This window comes from Vombatus ursinus, unplaced genomic scaffold (genome assembly GCF_900497805.2).
Source record: "Vombatus ursinus unplaced genomic scaffold, bare-nosed wombat genome assembly UNPS02014772.1, whole genome shotgun sequence".
Classification (NCBI taxonomy): domain Eukaryota; kingdom Metazoa; phylum Chordata; class Mammalia; order Diprotodontia; family Vombatidae; genus Vombatus; species Vombatus ursinus.
In genome coordinates this window covers 6,176,589-6,204,045 of record NW_020954550.1, presented here as the reverse complement: position 1 = coordinate 6,204,045, position 27,457 = coordinate 6,176,589, and positions in this window count along the sequence as shown.

Genomic DNA, 27,457 nt, shown 5'->3' with positions numbered 1-27,457 from the left:
TCAGGTATTGTGCTAAGTGCTGGGGATACAAAAAGAAGCAAAAGACAGTCCCTGCCCTCAAGGAATGTGTGATCTAATGGGAGAAACAAACAAATGTGTACCAATAAGCTATACATAGAATAAGTGGAAATAATTAACAGAGGGAAGACAGGTGAATCAAAAGGGGTGAGGAAAGGCTTCCTGTAGAAGATGAGATTTTAGGAGAGACCTGAAGGAAGCTGGGGAATCCAGGAGGCAGAGATGAGGAAGGAGAGGGTTCCAGGTATTGGGGAGGGCCAGAGAAAATGCTCAGAAATGAGAAAAGATGTGTCTTGTTTGTAGAACACCAGAGGCCTGAATATCTGAAAATCACTTGCAAACTTACTCAACAAAATTAACCTTTTGCTATTAAATTGTACATGTACCAACTACAGCCCTTTATCCCTCCTTTATGGTACTAATCACATGATGCCAGATCTCATAGCTACTTGTGTATATTTTTTTCTTTTGCATACATCTTATATATACTTATATCTGTACACGTTTTCTCTCCTCTCAGTATGTAAAGTCCTCAAAGGCTGGGATTCTTTCTTTTGACTTTGTATCCCCAGCACCTAGCCCAATGCTTGGCACATAATAAATGCTTAATCAGTACTTGGTGATTGGTTGATTGATCTCCCCTACCACAGCGTTAAGGCTCATAATCAAAAGGATCTTAGGACCTAAGAGAGTTGAAAGAGGACTCAGAGCTCATCCAGTCCAACCCCATTATTTTATAGATAAGCAAATTGAGGTGTAAAGAGGTTAAGTGACCTGCCCACTCTCTGGGATATCAAGTGACAAAGCCAGGATTCCAATTGAAGTATTTGTGACTTTAAACCAGGTTAAATCTCAAAAAGGCCATGTCTTATCATTCCCTGTATCTCATATGGCCCCTAGCAGAGTACTCCTTCAGAAATATTTTTGAAGGAACAAATGGACATATGATGAGGAGAAAAGCTTAGATAGACCAAGTGTGAATCACTGAGTACCATCAGAAGGTGTGAGTGATTTCAGCAGATGATTTGTACTCTGTGAGTCTTCACATTTAATTCCTCTTAACTCAAACTTCTAAAGTCAGTAACTTTGCCCCTCCTTTCTTCCCCTCCCCATCCTGAGTCACAAGCTATTTCTACTCTTAACTCTGCAACCTGACAGATTTGGGTCAGAATTTACAGAAATTCCATACAGAGATTTTTTTTTTTACCATTCCCCATTGAACTAGCAATTAGAGAAAAGCCACGAAGGAATGTAATGTGTCAAAGTTGCTTGTCCTCAATTATTCTCTTGCCCCCCCCCCTTCATTTTGCTTTCCCATTTTTGCCTCTGCACCTTCGTCCAAGCCACCCTTTAGGACTGCAACAATTTCTCCTGTTACATTTGCAGAGACACCATTTTGTTCTTTGTTCTGAGTGGAATTTGCAGCCATTTTGATATGTAGCTCAAATTAACCAGGTAATGATCACATCTCTCCTTCACATTGTGTTATAGAGATCCTGCCTCAATGTAGGATGCCTTGGGATTATTTTATGTTGGAACAGAGGAGAGCAAGTGGAAGGCCAGTTTTAAACAGAGGTTGTTATGACTGAAATGCCTGTTGATGGTCTTGTTCAAATCTTCAGGGATTTCAGTATGGGGAAGGAAAACCATCTGAACTAGGTACTAAAATGGGGTTTCATTTTTTTGGCCAGTTCTGTATTTCATTTGTATAAGACTAATATACGTAAAAGTGCTCTGTAAACCTTAAAGTGTTATATAATATAGGTTGTTAGTATTGTTAGTCAATTGTTGTTGTCACTCAACAAGTATTAAGGGATTCCTATGTGTCAGGTATCATGCCAAGTTAAGCACTTAAAATACAAAGACATAAAGAAAGACAAAAAAAAAGTGCCCTGTCCTTAAGGAGCTCACATTCTAATATATAATATATTATATTATATATATAATTATATAATATATTATATTATATATATAATTATATAATTTATGTATTATATATAAAATATATAATATATAATAATTATATAATATAATCTATAATCTATAATCTAATATAATATATAATAATATACATAATAATATATAAAACATGAAAATAACTAGGTACATTAAAAAAATGTATTCATTTAGAGCAGGGCTTCTTAAACTTTTTCCACTCAAGACCTCTTTTTGTGTTTTAGCAGCATCTGTTGGCCTTGCATGTCGTTTGCACACTCAGTGCAAAGTGTGCATGCTTTGTGTTTAGAACCAAGGCTACAGTGAAATTGCACGATGCAACACAGAAATACCTTGGATTCATTACGCATTTGATTTTTAATTAACTTTTGGTTGTTGCGCATTCAGAAACTTTTTGCTGTTGTCAAATTTTTCACGAGTCCATGGAGTCATGACCCACAGTTTAAGAAGTGCTGATTTATGAAAATAATATGAATAATGAAAGATAATATGTGAAGGGAAGACACTAGCATCTGGAGGGACTAGGAAGGGCCTCCTGTAAAAGACAGTATTTGAGCTGAGATTCATAGGAAGCTAAGAGGCTAAGTTGAGGGAATAGCTAGTTCAAAGCACATGGAGTGTTGTATGTGAAGAATCTCAAGTAGACCAGTGTCACTGGATTGTAGAAGACAGAAAGAGGAGTAAAGTATGAGAAGATTAGAAAGGCAGGAAAAGGACAGGCTGGGAAAGAGTTTTGTTATTATTATTACTCCAGCGAACTATTTGTCAGGACAATGACCAGAACAGGGTAAAACTACTTGCCAGATATTTAGTCTTACCCTTGAACAGTGAATAGTTTACCAAGGTATCATCCCTGCCTACTATTATAGAGAGACAGACTAAGCAAGACCTCTACCTTAATGAAGCTTCAGACTCCACTAGCTTACCTGGGAGCTATCACTGGGAAATCAACCTTGAGTTTCTTGCCTTTGCCAAAATAAAGTAATACAAGTTCCTTCTTTAAGCCCTAAAAGTTCAAGAAAAAAAATAGTGAGTGGGCTTTGCTTGCTTGTTTCCTGGGCTAATGGTTTATTGGTAGTGTTAATTGTTCCATGATTGGGACAGAATGGGCTTGATTGCACCAGGGAGCATGCTTAATAAACAGTGCAATTAACACCATCTAACTGTTTACGGGTAAGCAAGATGATATACAAAACAGCAAATTAATCTGCACACTGAGTCCCCAAAGATGGCCAGATGGGCAAACTGAAATGTCAGATGTTTCCTCTTTGCCTTACCAGTTAGAATTTCCTCTTTATAGGATCATACAGCTCACGTTATATTGGAGCACAAACAATCTGATCACCAGCCTTATAACAGCCAACTCCAGGAGCCATGAGAGTGTTTAATTATGGCCTTCTGAGGGCTTTTTGCTTTGAAATCATGCTAAGTGGCCCTGGAACCTAGAAAGCACCAGAGAGTAGCCATTGTAAATCTACAGTAGGGGGCATAATGAATGGAGTGTTAGACTAGAGAGGCCAGAAGATGTGAGTTCAAATTTGACTTGACACAGTAACTAGCTATATAATCCAAAGCAACTCACTTAGTTTCTCATCTGTAAAATGGGTAAAATACCTCTAGAGGTTGACATGGGGGTCGAATGAAATTATTAATGTAAAGAGCCTTGTAAATCTTAAAGTCCTATGTAAATACTAGCTATTATTATTGTTAAGAATAATGAATTAAGAACTATTTTCAGAAAAGGCAACTAGGTAGGGCAGGGCATAGAGCACTGTGCTTGGAACCAGGAAGACTCACCTCCATGAGTTTAAATCTGGCCTTAGACTCTTAACTAGATGTATCTAGTCAAGGCAAGTCATTTAACTCTGTTTGCCTCAGTTTCTTCATCTGTCAAATGAGCTGGAGAAGGAAATGGCAAACCACTCCATTATCTTTCCAAGAAAACCCCAGATGGAGTCACGGAGAGTCAGACACGACTAAAATGACTAAAGCATAACGATACTTTCAGAAAAAAGTGATGTTGATCACAACAATTTATATTTATCCTGCCAGAATCTAAGAAGAGAAAGGAGTGTATGTGTGGTGGTGCGGGGGGTGTGGGTGTGTGTGTGTGTTGGGAGGAGGAGTTGTGATTGAAGGAAGTTTGTTTTCTCATTGTCTCCTAGACCTAGAGTGGCCAGTATTTCCCATTCTGTGTGGTCAGGCCCAGACCCTAGTCGCACATATAACCAACCTCCCCCAGGTCCCAGTGCACTGTTAGAAAACAAAGGGGCCTTTATTCCTGTAATATAAGCAGTCATTTCCACAGCTTTTGTCACATTCCTAAACCAAAAGCTGCCATCTCGACTAAGCCCCAGGCCCAAGGGAAAATCCTCTACTCTGAAGCCTGGGTCTTTTGGACACACCCACTACAGAAGCCACCTTTCCAAATGCCAATCATTTTTTCATTCTCCTTGTTCCTTTCTTCATCCTCTCCATCACACTGTTGTTTTTAGGCACCATTTGTATTTGATTAACATTCCTTGAACAAACAATGGACTGAACAGGCAACAAAGCATGGCAGGCAAATTCCAGGGATACAAGACAAAGAGGCAGCCTCTTCAGGGGTGAAGGCCACTTGGTTCTGAAGTGGAGAAGGCTCAAGCTAACCCACAGTCCACCTGGGGCACTCTGACCTGGATGTTAAATGGCAGCTGAACCAAGGACAACATGGCCTTATAAGAACTTGGAAATAGATTACAAAAGTCTTACTTTACAAATTATTTTCAGGAAGACTTCTGACCTAGCTGAGAGCAGAGAAGTGGAAAAACATTGCAAATCAGGGGTTCTGAACTTGGGATCTATGAACTTGTGGGGTTTTTTTTTCCTAACATATTGATAACTATTTTAAAATAATTGGCTTCAGTTGTAATCCTATGTATTTTATTTTGTACATTTAAAAAAAAATTATTCTGAGGAAGGGTCCATAGGCTTTGCCAGACTGCCAAAAGAGTTCATGACACAAAAAAGGTTAGGAACTCCTGCTGTAAGTGAACACCAAATATGTTCTGAATAAGAGGTTTATACATCCAACTGTGCACATGTTGAGGTACAGGAGGAAAGCTTGCCCTTTAGAGGAACAATACAATTCTAATTGTTTGTGTTTCTTTCATAATTTGAATACTAGACATCTCTTAAATTTTGCTGTTTATTATTACTTAATTCTCATATTGGCATTTAAATTTCCATATGTTTATGTCTCATATCCTCAGCTGTGTAGTCAACTCTGAGAAGACCAGGACTGTGGGTTATGCTTCTTCGCATCCACCACAGCAAATACACATTTATTAAACTTGAATAACCCTATTGCCTTGAGGATAAACTACAAATACCTTTGTTTAAAATAATTCATTTCCTTTGTAATTCTATTCCATATATCCTGAGGCAATGGTTTTTAAGTGGAGAAGACCAATAGCTGTAAAAGTAAAAATATTCACTTACATTAACATCTTCAGATTCATAAGACCAAATTTCTTTAGGAAAGTACCATGAATGGCTAACCAATTCATAGAATCTATAGTTAAAAGGGATCTTAGACATCATCTATTCTGATTTCCTTGTTTTACTGAGGAGAAAAATTGATCCCTAGAAAGAGCAAATGACTTTTCTGGGGTCACAAAGTAACAAATAGGAGAGATAGATTCAAGATTCTCACAATCCAAATTCAGGACTCTTGCCACTACACTATGTGGACAACACTTCACTGGACACAAGAGTTTAGGAACCAAGCCAGAGAAAGGGATTCCATACAGATGAGAAGAGAATGCATGACCAATGTGATCTTCATTCAAGGTTACCTCCTAGCACAGAGATTCTTTGGTTCTATCTGCAGAGATAGTAAAGTAGGGAGAAGGGAGCTGGGCCAGGATTTGGACAGCTCCATTTGCCCCAAACTCCAGAATGTGAAAGCTGTGTGCCATGCTTTAGGAGGCAACTCAAGGAAAAGGAAAAAACACTGGAATAAATATCAGAAGTCCTGTCTCTGACATCAAAATTTATGACTGTATGGTCTCTAGCAAATCATTTCATCTTTCTCAGCCTCAGTTTCCTCTCCTGTAAAATGATAATAATATCACAGACTTTTAGATCTGGAAGAAACCCTAGGAATCCTCTAGGATAGTCCCCCATTTTACAGATTATGAAACTGAGGAACATCAAGGTAAAACAATGACCTTCAAATTGATACTCCTAAAGCACAAGACTTTCCATATTCCTCTCCTACTCAAAAAGCTTCAATGGTGCCCTATTGCCTTGAGGATAAATGTAAGTATCTTTGTTTAAAATAATTGGTTTCCTTTGTAATCCTATGTATTTGATGTTGTATATTTAAAACGTTACTCTTAGCAGGAGTTCATAGGCTTTGCCAGCTTGCCAAAGAAATCCATGACACACACAAAAAAAGATTAAGAACCTCTGCTGTAATTGACCCTGGTCTGGTACAGTTAGTACGCTCTTGACAAGAGGTTCATAAATCAACAAATACATGAATACAAATAAAATACAAATACCTTTGTTTGGCTTTGAAACCTTTCACAATCTGCCTCCAGAATATCTTTCCAGGGTCATAACACATTCTTCCCCTTCACATGCTCTAGAATCTAGATGGTCTTCCTACTATTCTTCATATGTGACATCATCTCCCACCTCCATGCCTTTGCAAACTTGTTTGAATGTCGGGAATGCACTCCGGCTTCAGCTCAAGCATAGAATCTTACAGGAGATCCTTCTGAATGCCCCTCACCCACATTGCTAGTGCCCACCCTCAAAATGACTTTGCATTTAGGGATGGGAACTGCATCTGTGACTTCATTGATAAAAAGAAATCCTAGATGAGAAAACCCCCTGTACCAATGCAGGAAGGTACCTGCTCTGCAGCATGTGATCGGAGAGAATTGTCTAGAAGCCTGAGAAGTGGCGACTTGCCCAGGATGACACAGCCAGAATGGGTGCTGGGGCAAGACATGAACCCAAGCCTTCTTGGCTCTTCTTCCAAAGCCAGGTCTCTAGCCACTGCCATAGTTGCCTCTACTTTGTAGTATGTGTGTATGTATATATGCATGCATATATGTATGTACATGTGTATTAATTATATGCATGTATTGTGTACATATATGTGTATGCATTCATATATGTAAGTAGGTATGTGTGTGGGTGTGGGTGTCCATGTCTGGTATATACATGTGTATATATGTACATTGCACATGAGCATGTGTATATATTGTGTATTATGTGGGCATGTATCCATGTATATCCTATTTCCCCACAATAGAATGTGAACTCCTTGAAGATGTTAATGTTCAGTCATTTTTCAGTCTTGTCCAACTCCTTGTGACCCCATTTGGGGTTTTCTTGGCGAAGATACTGGAGTGGTTTACTTATGCAGCTCATTTTACAGATGAGGAAACTGAGACAAACAGGGATAAGTGACTTGCCCAAGGTCACATAGCTAGGAAGTGTCTGAGGTCAGATTTGAACTCAGGAAAATGAGTCTTCCTGGCTCCAGGCCCAGCACTCTATGCACTATGGTGCCACCTAGCAATAAATACTTATTGAATAAATCAATGAATTGACCTGTGTCATAGAGGTAGTGGCAAAACCAACCACAGAACCCAAGTTTCTTGACTTACAATCCCATGTGCCCTTCCCTATCCCCTGTTGCCCAGCACACCTCACAAACTTGTAATGATCAAAGGAGACAATGAAAAGTTCTATACAAACTGAGATATTATCTTAAGGGATCAAACATGCAAAACTTCAGATCTAGGTAAGATTCCTTGGAAAATGTGATGTGAAGAGAAGGTTCTGAGAAATTACTCAGCTCCTATCCAGCCCATCTATACAGGAGGGGAGTTTCCACAGCCAAGTGGCATCATAACGGCCTTCAGGGAAGAGGAGTCTTCTATAGCACTTCTATGACTCTTCCAAAAACAACTAAAAATCTTCCAAATCAAATTTCCCTTTTTATAGTTATTAAACCAAGAAGGCACACTATTCAATTTTAGAAGGAAAAAAATACAAACTTACTTTAAAATGGAGCAAATGATAAAACTGTATTATCAGCTTAGTGGTTATATATAGTACCCTGTGACCTTACTTTCAATGACAGAAATTACAATAGGAAAGAATTCAGTATATAATGTAAGCTTCTTGAGAGCAGGGATTGTTGCTTTTTTGTATTTATGTCCCCAGTGCCTAGCACAGTGTTTGGCATGGATTAGAAAATTAATAAACAATGAATTTCTGTAACAACTGGCTTGGAACAGTCAGTGGCCTCCTTCCCAGAAGAATTAGTGACCAAAGTACTCAAAAAGACCTCATCATAAGGCAATTTTGAGAGGCAGTGTTGCCTAGTGGATACAGATTCATCCTTGGAGAAGACCTGGGTTCAAATCTCACCGCCTACTAGCTATGTGATAATACCAGACAAAGTCTCATGCAAACCTCTTGTTAGGAACATATCTAATTTGTCAAGCTGAGTTCACTTAGAGCAGGAATTCTTAACCTTTTGTGTTCTAGACTCTTTTCGCAGTCTGGTAAAGCCTATAGACCCCTCCTCAGAATGTTTTTTTAAGTACAAAAGTAAAAATACATGGGATTACAAAGGAAACCAATGATTTAAAATGCAATTACAAACATATTAAATGGCAGGCAGCTCTCTAAGACTGTAAGTAACTAAGATTTTCCAGGCATTCCCCATATTGATGAAATCACAGGTCCAGACCCCCTCTCAATTATGGTAAAAAATAAATTAATTAGTTAAACAATTCCACCTAAAAAGAGATTTCACAGCATGGACAATGAGGCTGACTTTCTTTCCAATGTAATATGACTGTGTTTACTGCTAGCTAAGATCTGGAACTTTCTTTTTCAAGGGTCAGTGGTTCTTCTGAATAAATAGAAAAGCATTCAGTTCATTTCTTGCTAAGAGAGCTGTGTTTGTGAGGAAGGGTGAGGTAGGGTGGGGAGGACGGAATGGGTAGTGTTCAGCAAAAAGGACAGCTTCTGAGAAAATAGAAGTCATTTGGAAGTCTGACCTCAGGTTCAGCACTTTTTTGTGTGACAAGCAAAGACCCGGGGTGGGTGGTGGAGATGGAGGGAGAGAGAGGCAGAGACAGAGATACAGAGAGAAACAGAGACAGAGAGAAAGATTTTGTCTAAAAATTCGCTAAATGTTTTTTACCCTTCCCAAATTCTAATCTGATTATGTTTTTGGTTTTTTTTGTTTTTTTTGTTTTTGTCCAGGTGGCTTTGAAAAGTTCAGAGGTAAAATGGAAAAGAAGTGGTGATATTCCCTATGTCAACCCTGAAAATTCTCACAAAATTTGGAAATGATTCAATGAGGTTATGTGAATCTTGGCAGCTAAAGATTGGCAGTTTCACAGAAATCTAAAGCTATGTAAACAAATACAAGATGTGAACTGATCTATAGTGTTCGGTTACAGGATAGAAATAAGAAAATCATAAACTTTCAGTTGACAGATGATTTATTTCTTCTAACTGAAGGATAGACTGTCTAATAACTATCATTTCTGTATATTAAATCTTGGTAGGACACAGCTGTTTCCTGTATGGCCCACTGGGTTTTTCTCACCTTTAATCTCCAACAGGGGAACATATTTAACGTCTTAAATGAGACTTGTTTTAACTGAGCCACTCTTTTTCTCTTCATTGAAATAGGTGAAACCCTATTTTGTCAGTAATGACAAGGGACCTGTTGAGGTCTACTGACAGACCAAGAAATAGCCCACCTGCCGAAATAATAACACAAAGGTTCTCAGTATGGTTCTCCATACCACAAGTGAAAAAACACAGGCTTGTGCCGTGGTCAGTAATTTAAAAGTCACCTTTTACTCCTTATGTTCCAGGCTTTCTCCTTGACAATCAACTTTCACAGCAGCAAGAGAGCATTTACTAGTATTAACTTGTCAGAAAGAAAGGCAATGAATTGCCCTAAGTTTGAAGTACTTGATAAACAGTATTTCACAAGCCCTTCTAGCATCCCTTAGGAACTAGCTGTATTGATGTAAATCTTACATTAAGGAAACTGAAGCCACGATGAGCTTTCATTGAATCCCGCTTGATACACTCACGAGATTTGTTTAGCATGGAGGAGAGAAGGCTTAGGGGGTATGCTGTAAAAGCCTTCAAGGATCTCACAGACTGCCACAGTTGGAGGAAGATTAGGTTTAATCTGCTTGTGTCACTTTCCCCCTCCCCAAGACACTGCCATAAGCATGAGGTGGAAGTCACAGAAAGAATAATTAAGGTTTCATGGCAAGAAAAGCTTCCTAACAACTATGGGCTGCCTCATCCCGAGAGGTCATTTTAAGTGTGGACTGCCTTCTAAGGTTCCTCGTTCAGTCATGTCTTACTTTTTGTGATCCCATCTGGAGTTTTCTTGGCAAAGATACTGGAGAGATTTGCCATTTCCTTCTCCAGCTCATTTTACAGATGAGGAAACTGAGGCAAACAGGGTTAAGGGACTTGCCCAGAGTCACACAAATAGTAAGTGTACAAGGCCAGATTGGAACTTGAATCTTCCTGACTCCAGGCCCAGCACTCTATCCACTGTATCACCTAGCTGCCCACCCTCTGAGATAAAGACTCCCCATTCCAGAAGTCTGGATGACTGCTTGTCAAAGATGTTGCAGGTACTCAGGTACTACTCAGGTACGTATTCCTAGAAATTTCATATTTCTATGGAAAATTTATAAAATGCTTTCCCCAACCTTTTGAGGTAGGTAATAATAAGTATTATGTTATATATTGTATAGAGCAGAAAACTGACTGTCAGAGAATGTATTACCTACCCAGGATCACACAACTACTAAGTGGCAGAGCCCTCCATCTGAAGCCCTTCCAACTCTTCAGATTCTTGGTGCTGTTTCCCTCTGTGCATAAGATCATCTATGCTTGACTACCGGAATTTGGTCACTTTCTTTCTCTTTTTTTTTTTTTAAAAGTGGTATATATATCCTCTGTGGGCAGCTAGGTGGTGCAGTGGATAGGATGCTGGCCCTGGAATCAGGAGGACTTGAGTTCAAATCCAACCTCAGACACTTACTAGCTGTGTGATCCTGGGCAAATCACTTAACCCTGTTTGTCTCAGTTTCCTTATTTGTAAAACGAGCTGAAGAAGGAAATAGCAAACCACTCCAGTATCTTTAACAAGAAAATCCCAAATAGGGTCACAAAAGTCAGACATGAATGAAATGACTGAACAAAAAACATATACGTGTGTGTGTATATGTATGTGCACGTATACATATATGTAAATATGTGTATGCGTATGTTCTCTGTGGCCAGAATTTCAGACACAGGCAACTCTATCTGGAACCTAGGATTGGGTGACAGTTGTCTCAGGTAGGTATTATAAGGTCCTAGATCTAAAGATAGAAAGAGACCTTGAAAGGCCATCTTAGCCCAATCATCTCATTTTACAGATGAGGAAATTGAGGCACAGGGAGATTCAGTGACTCCCCAGGGTCCTGCAGGACCATAAATGTCAAAAGAAAGTAGCTGAACCCAGGACCTCTGACTCCAAGAGTCTCTCCACTGTACCAGGAGGAGCAACCCATTTGCTCTTTGGAGATTCCTCTGGTTATTGTCGTTTCTCCCCATCTCTGATCATTTTCAGTGCCAGACAGAACCTCTGCCAACAGATAATGGTGTTTATGAGATCAGCACTCATCTATTTTGGTGTCATGTAGGAGTACACCCAACATTTCTCTGCGATCTCACACTCTGTTCCCCTTCCAACAAGCCTAAATTTAACCAGTACCTGGAGGAGAAGAACCAAGCATGATTCTGTCAAGAATACCCCAGAATGAGTCGGTTCTAATTCACTTAAAGCTCCTAATGCCCTCCCTCCCCTTGGTGTTTCTCTGGCCAGGTACTCCCCTCCCTCCTGTTGGTTTCCAGTAGGTCTGCAGGCTGAGCAGGTAGGTACTGAACCCTCCTTCTGCCCAGGGTTCCAGTTATCTCTTCTCTGCCCTCAGCTCCTCCCTGAGGTCTGCAGGCACTCTGCTCTGTTCTCTTTCAGGTCCTGCCAGGCCCTGGCCCCAGTTATGTTCTCTGAGTACAGGCTCTTCTTTTCCTGTCTCCCCAGCCCAGAAAATACTTTCTTTTCTACTGCTGAGTCATCCCTTACTAGGTATAATCCCAAAAGGAAACATTTGTCCTGGAGCGGCATGGACAACATAGAAGAATGTGATATTGTGTATTCCCAATACGATGGAGTGTGTGTGTGTGTGTGTGTGTGTGTGTGTGTGTGTGTGTGTGTGGTTGCCCAACTTGGGAGTGGTCTGGCTTGAGATGTCCCTGCCTTAGAGTGAGTGATCCCTCAAGTCCCCAGCCCCTTATTAGAATAAACTCACCTCTCATTATAGCATTCATTCTCTTATTAATTGTTAACCAATCAGAGTTGATTTCCACCCATTAAGGACAACCCCTTCTCCAAAACTATTTAAGCATTCCAGGGCCTCCAAGGTTTGTCTTTAGTTTTTGAGACAACCACTTACCTTAATTTATTGATTATTTGTTAGTCATATTTAATACATCGATTATTAATTACCCAGAAACTGTCTCTGGGACTTTTCATTCATCATAAATGTAAGCTCTTTGCGAGTAAGATTGTCTCACTCACATTTGTGTCCCCAATGCATAGCACAGAATATGATATGTAATAGGTGATTCATAAATATTCATTCATTCACTCATTCTGATCCCATCACTTGAGTACCTTTACCCTAACTCTTTATACAGACTGGTGCTGGTCCTATTTACCTGTTGACTGAATTCTCTCTCTCTCTCTTTTTTTTTTTGTGAGGCAATCAGGGTTAAGTGACTTGCCCAGGGTCACACAGGTAGTATCAAGTGTCTGAGGCCAGATTTGAACTCAGGTCCTCCTGATTTCAAGGCCAGAGCTCTATTCACTGCTCCACTTAGCTGTCCCTTGGGTGAATGCTTTAAACAGAAATAGTCTCTGAGCCTATATTCTAGACTGCAAGTGCTACTAGAGAAGGGACATGAAGGGACATGTCTCATTTATCTTCTTCTTAGTACTTAGCACAGTGCTTCGCATATAGGAGACACTTAATACTTTATTTGTTGAAGGAATAAATGAATGAATGAATTTTAGCAGAAAAAAAAAGTCCTTTCTTTACTTACTTGCCAAATACTATCGAGCCTCATATCTCAGAAATGGTCAGAAATAAAGATTGTCCAGGCTTCTTCTCCGTTTCCCTCTTCTCCTTCTGGGTAGCAGAAAGTGAAAACAAACCGGAGGAGATACAAGGAGATACAAAGGCTGTTGCGAGGTGATTTCCTAGGAGACTGTTGAGGGAAAATGCAGAGTGGAGTACATAAGGGAAAGGCTGACCTAGGGGGACTAGCTTTGTACAGATGAACAATGAGGGGTAAGAATTCCTCTGAGATAAGATGGCCTGGGTGGGGCGAATTCTTTGGGCAAGGTCAAAAATGTCCTTGAAGGGCTGGACTTTGAATGAGGAAATAGAAAGGGAAAAAACCCTGGATCCCTCCCAATATTAATAATTGGTTATTAATATTCATTTTTCTCACATTCTAATATGGAAGAGACATATATAGGGGACTGGCAGAGTAGATGGCAAAATGCCTAGAATAAATGGATGGATGGATGGGCAATAAAGCATGATCTAAGGCCAAGTAGATATAATGGGTCAGATGAGTTTGTATTTATTTACTAGCCAATCAGAACAACTCATCCTCCAGATAGAGTCCCAAAACTAAGTAGACTAACTCTCTCAGAGGGGGGAGGGGGGGCATGATCTCAGAAGATCAGTTCCAGAGGATATTATTTTAAGTAGGTAAAGGAGGGAAACTAGGTTAGATGATAGCAAAATGCCTGGGATGAATGACTGGTTGGTATACAAGAAGCACCAGAAGAAACCAACTGAAAGAAAAACAAAAAATTATTTAATGAGTTTCCCCGTTTATAGTTGCCTGTGTTATATCATAATGGTAGAAAGCATTCCCCACTAAAGTACTAAACAATTACCATGATAAACTATGTTCCCAAATATCTCTATAAACTTGCTATACAAAAAATAACTATATAAATAAACTTGCTTTGCAATGCCTGAAATTATACCATTCATTCATTCATTCATTCATTCATTCATTCATTCATTGTTTGGATTAATATTCTCTCCTTGCACCTGCTGCTGTCTCTGCCTGGTCTCAATTCCATGGAACAAGATGGCCCTCTCAGGATAAACTCATCACTTCTAGACATCACAGCTAGGCTGCTAGCTCAAGCCTTGATCGCCACCGCCCTCCCTCAGCCTTCTCTTTTGTCTTGTTGGAGGACTAGAGTGTGGCATGGCAAACTCCTCCCCAAACCTTCCTTTATAGATGGAAGAAACTGAACTCTTAACTGACTCCACTTTGCATCTGCTACTCTGCCTGATTTCAGCTCCACAGAACAAGATGCCCCATGCTGGTTACCCACCTCTGGTGTCCTTCATTTCCACCTGCCACTTTCCTGCCTTCTTCAGTTTATAGCCTCTTTGAGAGTAAGGACTGTTTTTCTTTTTATTAATTATATCCCTAATGCTTACCATGGTACCTGTCACATAATAGGTTTTATAAATGTTTACTGGATTGGATTGGATATGCTTCTGTCCTCAGGCAAATGTCTTCTAAATCTTGAGGCAGGATGGTGTAGTAAGTAGGGTGAATGAGTTGGAGTCAGGAAGACTTGACTTCAAATCATGCTTCCTACACTTACTAGCTGTGTGGTCCTGGGCAAGTCACTTAAGCTTATCCAGGCTTCAGTTTCTTTATCTGTGAAATAAGAGGGTTGGACTTTAAAGTCTCTTTCAGCTCTAAATGTATAATTCAATAGATGCAAATATCCCTAGGTGGTTTTGAATTTTCAATATGTTAGTACACTTTTGTTTATCAAATAGCCTTTCATTGAGGAAGAATCAGCTAGTTGAAATCAGGGTGCTGAAGATCATTAGAATTTTGATGAACAGGTAGGAATAATTTTGGATCATGGAGTACTACTCCAGGAAACTGGAAGGCCCTTCATCCTTGCAAATGAAGGGGTATCATGAAAACACATTCATTCTTTTGGATTAATATTCTTCTGCTGGAAGATTGCACCAGAGATGAAAAAAGGAACACAGAATATAAATGCCTGCTTCATAGTTTGACCTGGACCTGCACCAAAAAAACCTTTCTTTCTCTTCTGCTTCTCTTCATGTGATATTTACATTGTTCTCAGAGGGAATCCTTTCATATCTTTGAAGGAACAAAATGTCTCTTGGAAATTTATCTTTTAAAAATCAAATGATGAATAGCACCGCATTCACAAAGTTGGACGAGGAACAAATGAAATAATGGATGTAAAGTGTTTTACAAACCTTCAAATACATGTAAGTGTGATCCAGTATTGTTTTCTAATGCATCTTTTCTTTGGGCAGCTTTGGCAAACCACTTCCAAGATAACTGCCTCCCAAATGCCCCTTCAAGAAAAAGATTTCTGGGGCAGCTCGGTGGTGCAGTGGAAGGAGCACCAACCCTGGAGTCAGGAGGATCTGAGTTCAAATCCAGCCTCAGACCAAACCCTTGACACTTACTTACTAGCTGTGCAACCCTGGGCAAGTCACTTAACCCCGATTGCCTAGCCAAAAAAAAAAAAAGAAAAAAAAGTAAAAGATTCCTGTTGAATTTCCATTTGAGTCATCCTTCGTCTCTGAGCTTTAGCATGGTGCTGGCCCAATGTAAGAGAGTTTCGAAACCTTGGTTTCTTTGGGCTTTACTCAATGGTAACCAATCCTTTTCACTTCCTCAGAAGTTGCAGAGACAAATGGATGCCAGAGCAGGGGGGAAAAAAACAAAAAACAACAGAACCAGTAACGTGGCCTACATCCTGAATGACCTTGCCCATGGCATTTCCCACCAATGCATTGAAGTATTCTCATGACCGAGGATAAACCCCATCATCTCTCCTTTCCACAGTCACCCTGGCATTCATGCCATTGATTTCCTTACATGTACAGGATCCAAGGAGTGCTGATAATAACTTCTGTTAAGACATAGCATGGCAAAATATTTTCTTTCCCCTAGCAAGCAAGCATGGAGGAGTTTCCATTATCCATTATGCACACTGACAGTTTTCCCTGATCCAAAACATCTGCTGTTCTGAAAAGACCAAGGACTGTGTTTCGATCCTGTTTTGCTGCCAGTTAAGAGGCTACTAGCCTTTGTGATGCCAATGCTGGCACCTTCTTCCATGTCCCACGTTGGTACCTTCTCTCGTGTCTTTTTCCTGTTTATTTATATATATCCTCCTGACAACAGAAGAGGCCTGAAGGTGGAAAATTAATTCAAATGGTCTTGGGAAACAAGCACTAGCTTAACAGCTCAGCAACCCCTGGCTTGAGTTAACATGCTGCTCCAGATGGTCTTCAGAGCACTCTCTGCACCCTCCCCCCACTTTTTTGGGGGGGGGTCTGGATCTGTGGTTTTATCTGTGTGGGAAACTCCCAACATGAAAACTCTCTCCACCAATGCAAAGCAGCAACATGTCTGCAACTTCCAGTCTCAGACAACTACCTGGAGCCCCATTTTCAGGTAAATTAACTTGCCCATGGCCAGAGAGCTAGTTAGAGTTAGGAGTTAGAGACAGAATTTGAACCCAGGTCTTCCTGATTCCAAAACTGATCTTTATCTATCATAACACACTGCCTCTAATCAGTCTCCATGAGTGGATAACTATGGACTGCTTTTTGAGCACTCAATTAATAGGTAAGGTCCCCTCCAGAATATTCCTGAAACATAGCCCCATTGATGATCTTTCTGGAAGGCCTCTTCTAACACTAACACACAATGAATCTGTGTAAAGCAACAGCTGCATCAGTGTGGTGTAATAGGATCTGGGGTCAGAGGACACCTGAGGTCAAATATCAGCTCTAGCACTTACTAGTTGTGTGTCCTTAGACAATGTCGTCTTTTTGGGCCTCAATTTTCTCATCGATAAAATGAGAACCAGATGACCTATAAGGACCCTGAAAGTTCTAAATCCTATGATCTTTTTTTTTTCAAATATTATTTCATTTTATTTTCACAATAGCCTTCCTTGGGAGATAGAAGCTATTATTATCCCCATTTTGCAGGTGAGAAAATTGAGGAAGACAGTAAAGTGACTTGCCTAGGGACACACAGCTAATAAATATCTGAGGCTGGGTTTGAATTCAGGTCTTCATGAGTCCATATCCAGCCCTCTATCTACTGTTCCACCTAGCTGCCTCAATTTTATGATCTTAGGACAGGTATGTATAGTATATACATAGAGAGAAGTGGATTGAGGGATATAGAAAAGCAGCTATGCCTTGGGAAGGAGGAAAGCTTACCCCACCCCATGAATAAGGGCAGTATCTAGCAATGCAAAGACTGACACTTAATCAATAACATCTGATAAATAAGCAAAGATGACAGGGGGTCTCAGTGGCCATGTTTCTAAATACTTTTGGGATGAATTAATGAAGAGAGAGACCCAAATGATAATGTATTCCCTATTCACTCCAACACACTCTTGAATGCCTAACAAAATTGCTGGGATACAGTAGGCACTTAATAAATGCTGATTAAATGATTGATTGGTTCCCTACATCAAAGGAGCATCATGGGTTTCAAAAGATGGCCCTGGAGTTCTCCAGGTTCTTTCTTCCACCACTTGGCTCGCAAGGTTGAGCCCTAAGCAAGTCACCCTGGGGCAAACAGAGTAAAATGTGGGTGGAAATGGCTCTGGAGTAAAAAGCCATTCTCTTTGTGCAGCATCTTAATGATGAAAGTCTTTACTTCCAAGTCTGTTTATTTGCATCTGTGCTTCGTGACTCTCTTTTTCAGTCTCCCAAATCCTAATTGCTCTCCAACAATCTTTGTCTGGCCCCTGCTACCTAATGGCATTTGGCACAAGAAGGCAGAAGAAGAGATCTTGCCTTCCTCACTTTTCCTAATCAGCACCCTGAGCAAGTAGATTCTGGAGCCTTTGCCAAGAGACACAGGTAGAGAACGTTTTGACGATGAGCATCATTCGTCTGAGTACTTCGAGCTTTCTAAATGTCCTCTTGCAGTGTAAATCCTCCACTTTAATTAAGGAGTGAGGCTACATTCCTAATTTATCCTAAGCCCCCAAGACTTGTTTCTTCCATTACATTGTCAGTACTCTAACATCTGTATTTCAAAGCACCTCATGTAGTAAACAGCACATCCCTAATGAAGACCCCTCTTAGAATAACATGCTTACAATTATGAGAGAGAAGCGAGGATAATAAGACAAACACAGCTTTGAAAGATTGGGGCCAAATGATCACCACCTCGTTATGGATTTATACTTGGTCTTTCAACAGCCATTACCAACACTAATGCCTTTGTCCTCTTCGTACCTCTATAAAGGAGAATGATCAAATGATGGTTTCCAGCAAGGGCCAAGAAAACCAAATTCCACTAGAAGACCAATACTGAAGTGATCAAGTGAAAACAGCCAGGTTAAACAAGCCCCAGCTTTGTGTTCTTCAAGATCTATTTATCCACTCTTATTTGGAAAAGGGATGGATTCCAAGTCAAGGAAATTCCAGAAGGCCCTGTTGGAGGAGCCAAGCCTTTGATACGACTTTCTGTCGTTCCCTGTTTCCCCCATGCAAGTCTTTCATCCCTTCCATCTGAATAACCTTTCAAACCACAACTTCCTCTGTGTCTTGCAATAAGGAAAGTGGTGCACTTGTGCTAGGATAAATAAATATTAAGTACCTGCATTCACTGCTCCCCCCCTTCTAGTTGGAAGTAAGGAGGGTTGCCCCCTCCCATAGGCTGCTTCAGGGTCTTTCTTGAATTAGAGAGGAGAGAAGGATCAAAGTACCAGCATTATTCATCTATGGGAAGAGAGTAAAAAAAAAAATGAATATGTAGGACTTGGCCAACTGGCATTTGAAGAAGCATATAAATACGCACGAGCATGTGAAGGGTGAAACTAAATTCCACAAAGAATTTTTTTTTAGGGTGGCTCTATAAGAAGCGGTAACTAGGAGGGATTGGATGAAAGCAAAGGAAAATTCAGGCCAAGGATCAGGAAAATTTGGCCAAAAGCCAGAGCTTTTTTTTTCCAGAGGGTTGATCTCCCTCTAGGGAGATTGGTGTTAGCAATGTCATTTGTCAAGTAAAACTAGGCTAAACGGCTCAGATCTCTAGAATGTCCTTAATGTTCTGAGTCCTATCCAGAGATTTGCTTAGATGCATTGGGTGGGTGTTGAAGAAGCATGTTTGATTTCCACCTCTTGGGTCCACAGTTTCTATGCTTTTGTTTGCATTGACCCTCATGGGGCTAATATGGTATAGCCCCATTATGATGATTTAATTGACCAGTGCATGTATAGGTTTTATTAGCACTCAGCTAATAAGCTCCTTTACAATGGTTCTATGAAAAACACTAAACTCAGAATACTCTGCATCCTAGGGGCTCAAAACTTTAAAAGTATCCAAAAATCAGCCCTGAAAAGGAACTTGATATTTCTCCATCTTCCACAAACTGTCTAGAGGGAAAAGGAGAATGAAATTAGCTGATGAGCTGGGAAGATGCATCTCAACAGTTGTCTCTTGAGATAGGGTATACAGAGAAGCCTTCTGGAGTTTCTAATTAGTAAAGAATATGTGTAGGGAAAAGAACTTTTCTGAGAAGTGAACCACACATTTATTCCCAGCTGGATTCAGTGCAAAACTGAAAATTATATTCTTATGAAACTAAGAAAACTAGCCAAAAGTTTGAGTTTAGACTTGAGATAGAAGCTCTGTTCAAAGGATACTGGGATTTGAACCCCCTAACATCTGCTTTCTTCCTATCTTGCAAAGAACTTCAGAGATCAGTTAGCCTAATTTATACTTGTTTGGGATTTCCCTTTTAAAACATCTCCAACAAGTGGTCATTCACACTTCTCAAGAAGACCTCTTGTGGGGAGGAACCTACTATCTCCCAAAGGTAGCATATTCCATTTTTGAATGACTAATTGTTTGGAAGTCTTTTTTCTTACATCAAACCTAAATCTACCTCTTGAAAAGTTATATCCATTGCTCTGAATTCTGGTCTGAGGTGTCAAGTATAATAATCCTAATGCCTCTACAAATAACCCAAGACGACTATCATATTCTACCTAAGTCTTAAGAGAAGGATTTTAAGGAAAGGTTGGATGGCCACTTGTTGGCTAAGTTAACATTCCTTTCAGGTATGTATTGGACTAGATGGCCACTGAAATCTCTTCCAAATCTAAATTCTTTGATTCTGTGATTCTTCTTTTTTCTAGACTACTCATCCCCAATTCTTTCAATCATTCCTCCCATATTCTGGACATTATGCATCTATCTCAAGGCAGCATAGGACTGCACTAGTTTTTTGACTGCTATGTCTCACTGCTGTCTCCTACTGAATTTGCAATTCACTACACCCTGCTAGATCTTTTTCATGAAAAAGTGCTTAACTGCTGTAGCTACCCTAACTTGTAATTGAGAAGATAATGTTGGAATCTAAGTATAGAACTTTCTATTTGTCCCCATTAAATTCCATCTTCCTAAATTGTCCAGTGTTCCAACCCCCTGAGATTTTTCTTGATCTTTATTCTAATATCTCTCTCACATCTACCCTTTCTGTTATCCACAAACTTTATATATAAACTGTATACCGTCTGTGCTTTCATCTAAGCAATTGACAAAAATATTGATTACTATGGCTGCTTGCTGCTGCTGTTTGCTGTTTGTCCTTCATTCTCAAAGAGGACCATGACATCAGGATGCCATGACTTGCAAGTGAATTGGATTTAAGTGAGGTAGGGCTGTGCAAAGTCACCAGCCTCACTCTCTCCTCTGGAGCCAACTGGGCCCAGTGGCCAGATATGGATCAGGATGACTGGAGATGGCCTTGGATGCAGTGGAGGACATTGGCCTTTTCAAACTAAGGTCTTTAACAGGTCTTGGTTGGACTGAGACAGTGCCCATTTAGTGATTAAGGTTTAATATTAAATATTAAACATAAAGGACCAAGGACAAATTCCTGAGGCACTCACTGGAGACCTCACCCACTAATAGCCATTTTCAGAACCTAGTCATTCAATTTGTCCTAAGCCCATCTAAATGTAATCACCTAGTCCACATCTCTCCATCTTTTCTACAAAGATCACATACAACTTTATCATATGCTTTATTGAAATAATTGTAGCATTGCCACGGTTTACCAGTCTAACAACCCTGTCAAAAAAGCAAATGAGGTTAAACAGTCCTCGATAAAGCCATTTTGGTGATCATTTCTTCCTGTCTAAATGTTTACAAACCATCCCTTCAATGATGCATCTAGATTTTTCTCAAGAATCAAAAATAAGAAAAAAAAATTTAATTAAAAAAGAACCAAGGATAAGCTCACTGGCCTATTATATGTAAATTTTGCTTTTTTCTCACTTTTGGGAATAGGGACACTTTCCCAGTCATGCAGCATCATCTTCCATTCTCCATACTCTCTCAAAAATGATCTAGCACTCCCATCCACAGAATCAGAGAGTTTAGATTTGGAAGATGTCAGTGGCCCTCTAGTTCAACACATACATGAAAGGAATCCCCACTATAACTTAGCCAAAAGCTGTCATCCAACCTTTCCTTAAAGTCCTCCTCTTAAGTAGGTAGAATATAATAGTTGTCTTGGGTTATCTGTAGAGGCATTAGGATTATTATACCTGACACCACAGAGCAGAATTCAAAGCAATGGATAGAACCTTCCAAGAGGCAGATTTAGATTTGATGTAAGAAAAAAGACTTCCAAACAATTAGTCATCAAAAATGGAATATGCTACCTTTGGGAGATAGTAGGTTCCTCTTCACAAGAGGTCTTCTTGAGAAGTGTGAATGACCACTTGTTGGAGATATCTTAAAAGGAAATCCCAAACAGGTATAAATTGGGCTAACTGATCTCAGAGGTTCTTTGCAAGATGGGAAGAAAGCAGATGTTTGGGGGTTCAAATCTCAGCATCCTATGAACAGAGCTTCTATCTCAAGACAGCTTCCTTCCCTCCATTCTTCCCTTGAGCCACTCCCCACACCCACCAACCTTTGCAATAGGCTGCCCACAGGACCAGAAAACTCCCCTCATCTCATCTCCTAATTATTTAATGCTCAAGTCAAGTGCCATCTGCTGTGCAAGGCCTCTTCTGATCCCACCAAATGGTAATGCTTTCCATCTGAAATGATTTTGGATTAATTTTGTATTTAATTTAATTTTAATCTAATTTAATTTAAATCTGTGTACATGTTGCTCTCCTATTCTCCCACCAGTAGAATATAATTTACATGAAGGCAAAAACTGTTTTCATTTTTGTCTTTGTATCGCAGCATTTAGCACAGTGCCTGACACACAATGGTTGCTTAATAAATATCTATTGCATTGAATTTATGACTGAGCTCCAAGGGTTCAGCAAACAAAGCGATCAATTAGAGTAAAGAGTTATACTAATAGACTCCTCCTCCTCTTCATCATTATTCACCTGGTAAAATTACCAGGAATCACTTGTTCTCACTCTTCTCTAAACTTTTCCCTTCTAAAGCAAACCTATCCAAAAGAGAAACATGAAAGGTGAAAACAAGGAAGCCCATGACAGAAAAGCCTGAAAAAATAAGAAAAACAAAACAAATCAATGTAAGTGGACTCCAAGAAAGAAAGACTGTCCATCATCCAGGGGAGGGTCAATCAATCCGTGTAAGAACACGTACAAAGATAAATTTTTTTTCCTCTTCATTAGTCATTATCAAGTACTGGGGGTAGGGGTAGGAGGTAGGGAAGAAATATCAGTCAATTTGTGTCGTTTTAATCAAACTGGAATCCAAGAGTGAGACTGGTTGTACTGGCTGTAAAGACATTTTTATAGCAAACCAATTTGCCAGAGTGGTATGGTAGAAGGACCCAGACTAGGGCGAGGTTTTCACCTGAGGCAAAAAAAATTTAAAAAAAAAAAAACCTGTTAAAGAATGGAAAGTATGGTGCCTCTGGGCTGTTCAACAGAAGATGAAGGGGAGAGGGAGGGTGGCAGTTATGATGGCAGTATTGGTAGGACTAGCATTTATATAGTGCTTTAAGCCTCACAAATAATTTTGCAACTATAATTTCATTTTATACTCATTACAGCCCTTGAAGGTAAGTGCTATTATTATCCCCATTTTATAGATGAGGAAACTGAGAAACAGAGATTAAGAGACTTGCCCAGGGTCACATAGTAAGTAAGCATCTGAGGCCAGATTTGAATTAGGAATTTCTTGATTTCAAGCTCAACACTTTACCAGGCTTACACTTTGCCATCTAGCTGCCTCAAAGAAAAAAGGACAATCTAAGAGGAGGAGCTACAGTGGTAAGTCAACTGCCTGACGTTGTAGTTGTAATGACAGCACAACATAATGTGATGGCCAGAGGAGTACAAAAAGGATGCAGAGACCAGTGAGGCCACTCAGTGAAATCATGCCTAGAAAGGGGATGGCTCATCCACCAATCTTCACCCCTATTGGGGTTGAGGTTAAGCTTGTGACCTTGGAAGGAAGTGCATTCCCCTGTGTCAGTGTCCTAAGGCAATGTCCTGTTTGCCATGATAGTTATGACTCTGGAAAGAACACTGGACAAAGCATCAGAATGACCAGTGTTGTTCTAGTTCTGGCTCTGCCCCTAACGACCTTGGGTAAAGCACAACTACTCTGACTCTCAGTTTCCCCACTGCTAAAAAGGAGGGAATGGCAGCAGAAAGTCTATAAGGTCCCTACCAGCTCTATGACTCTATAGCACTGAATTCTCCTTCCTATTGGATGCTAAAGATAGCCTGGCACATAGTAGGTCCTTCATAAATGCTTGTTGATGTATTGGTTGATTGGTTGTAGCAAACTGGGTCCTGACCACATGCACAAAACTATATTCATGCTCAATATCCCCCTTTTGTAAATATTACCTAGAAAAAAACTCTATAGAACTTAACATCTCAGTAAGTCCACTATAACATATCCATACATTATGCCCCCCCCAGACTTTTGAAGGGTTTTCCAGAAGGCAAAAGACCAATCTTGAGCAATATGACAAAAGCCCAATACTCCCCTGTATCCTTGAAACATCACAGTTCAATTCAATGGAAAAAATGTTTAGTAAGTGCCTACTATGTGCAAAATTCTGGGTTTGGTGCAAAGGATACAAAAGCAAAAACAAAATTGTCTTGACCCCGACAGAGACTGCACTCTCTCCTAGGGGATTATGATATGCACAGAAATAAATGAGATTTAAAACAGGGGTGGTAGGACAAAAGGAGAAACCACACAAAGTCCTACAGGAATATTTAAAGAAGAAGAAAATACCATTAGCTAGGAAGGAATCATGAAGACTAAACAGGGGAGGTTGCAGCTGATTGAAGACATAAAGGAAAAGAGTCATGCCTTCAAAAAATCACTGGATTTGGATTCTGAGAACCTGAGTTCAAATCCCAACTCCGCCATGTATGACCTATGTAAACTAAGTCAAGAGACCTCTCTGGACCTCAGTTTCTTCATCTGTAAAAGGAGGGAGTTGAACTAAATAGTCTCAAAGTTCCTTTCCAACTCTAAATTCATGATGCTATGAAAAACTCTCAGCCTTCCTTCATGAGCTAGGGGGTGCAGTGAATAGAGTGCCAGGTCTGGAGTCAGGAAGTCCTGAGTTCAAATCTGGCCTCAGAAATTTATTAGCTGTGTAATCCTACTTAATCAATGTCTGCCTCAGTTCCCTCAACTGTAAAATGGTGATGATAATAGTACCTTCCTCCCAGGGTTATTGTGAGGATCCAATGATATAATATTTGTAAAGTGCTTTGTACAGTGCCTGGCACATAGTAGGCACTCAATAAATGCCTATTCCAGCCATCCAACAATGATGGACTAACAACAAAGGACCAATTGTTCTGTACATCTGTTCCACAAGTGGTAAGAAATGGTTAAATGAAAGTCTTCTCATGAATTTACAGAAGGAAACTGGACCCACTGAAAAGAAACATATAAATCTTAGCACCTGATTAATTTCTCACTGTGCTGTCGTTTTTGAGGTTGTGTAAAGTTTATAGGCATTACTTACGTCAGTCATGTTATTGTTGTTGAGTTATTCAGTATTTGTAAAGTCCCTGACCACAAATGGCCAGTAAGAAATACAAGCTACAGTGAATAATTTCTTTGTTTTAGATCTAGGCACCATTGTTGATGAGGGGGGAAGCCTTCTTAGGTTGAGAGCTTTGAAGGCAGAAAGTTGTAAACATTCCCTTACTGTCTGGACATATCATTCCAAGTCAGTATTGGGTGACACTGCTGTCAGGAGACCCAGACTCAGAATAAGCCAGCTCCTATTATTAATTAACTAATCACATGTCCCAGGGAAGGAGGTTTGGGGGGCTGTGCTTATAAACATCAAGCTAGAAATAGCTTCAACCTTTTACTCTACACAATAGATTGGCCAAGGAACCCAAACAGCAGGTGGGTCACCTGTAAACACGCAGCGCTGGCTTCTCCCAGGAAACAGGCCACTCCCTTGGACCAGGGCTGTGTCTACCAAAACAACCAAGGAAGCCAGACAATTCAGTCACAATTCAGATCAATTCAATCTCCAAAACAGACCAACAAGTTGGCCATGTCATGTAGAGACAAAACAATGCAGTGGAAAGCTCCGTTCTTCACATTTCAGCCAGTTTTGACAGCGTGTCAACATAGGCTGAGGCTGGGTCTGTGCCAGTGGGGTCAAATTTAACCAGAGACGGGGGCCACAAAACCCTACACAGAATCCCTGTGGGCTGCCCATTGATTTAGGAAACCACATGTTATCATTATTTATGTTCTATTGTATTTGTATTTATTTTGTTAGGTATTTCTCAATTACATTTTAATCTGGTTCAGGCCTCAGTTTGGAGGTCTGGGCTACAATGTGTTTGACACTTCTGGTCCACACATACGAATCTTCCAGTTAAATTCAGACTAAAAACCACACATGTGCTACCCAGAGGCTAAAAATGTCCTGTGCCTCAAAAGTAAAAGAGAGAGAGAGAGAGAGAGAGAGAGAGAGAGAAGGTGTCCTTGATGGTAATATCAAGCAAGGACAAGAAAGACACCTGCCCCAGGTCAAGAGTTTCTTTGGCATATAAATGATCATGGATATTGTGAGGCTGTCTTACTCAACCCATCACTGAAAATGCATCCCAACAGTAGCACATGATAGAGAGAGAGAGAGAGAGAGAGAGAGAGAGAGAGAGAGAGAGAGAGAGAGAGATAGGATATGTAGATAGATTATATATATATATACATATGTGTGTATATGTGTGTGTATGTATACACACAGATATATGGGGGAGTGGGGAGAAGCACACACACACACACACACACACACACACACCCCATCTCCTAAGACAGACAATTCCACTCTCCAGTAGCCCTATTTGCTAGGAACTTTTTACTAACATCAGGCCTAAATTCTTCCCTTTCTCCCTCCTTCCCTCTTTCTCTCCCTCCTTTTTTCCTTCCTTCCTCCCTCCCTCCTTCTCTCCCTCCCCTTTGCAGCTTCCCCTCATCACTCCTAGTTCTGCCATGTGGGGTCAGAAAGAACAAAACTGATCTCTGTTCCACAGAGCATCCTTTCAAATGCTTGAGAACAGCTCCCAGGCCTTCCCTGAATCTTCTCTTCTCCAGACTAAACATCCCCAGTTCCTCCAGCCAGTCCTCTTTCTTTTTGGGGTGGTTTTTTTTTGGCTAGGCAATGGGGTTAAGTGATTTGCCCAGGGTCACACAGCTAGTAAGTGTCACGTGTCTGAGACTGGATTTGAACTCAGGTGCTCCTGTTTCCAAGGGCGGTGCCCTATCCACTGCGCCACCTAGCCACCCCAGCCAGTTCTCTTGCATCATGATCTCACAGCCCTTCACCCTTCTTGTTGTCTTTCCCTGGATTGTTTCTCAGTGTCCTTCCTAAACTGGGGTATCCAGAACTGATCATTCTCCAAAATTTAATGTTAAAGAAATAGGAGGAGGGCAGAGGGCAAGAGGAGGGGGGCATGGCTTACGTGAGCTACTTAGTTGCAGAGCCCAAGATAGAAGTCATTTCTCCTCCTTCAGTGTTCTCTTCAGGCCACCACTATAAGTGAAGAAAAGGAGAGCGTGATTAAGATATTTCAGATCCTTTAGGTCAGGGTAAACCTGGCCTTCTCTAACTTTGTCTATTATATAAACAAAGAGGTCCTGCGTTTGAAGAAAATAGTTAGTGTTTGTTTGGTGTTTCCAAAGGGGTGCGATAGACAGACAGTCAGATAGATAGAGACAAGGGACAGAAGAGGAAGGGGAGGTAAGAAGGAAGGAAGGAAGGAAGGAAGGAAGGAAGGAAGGAAGGAAGGAA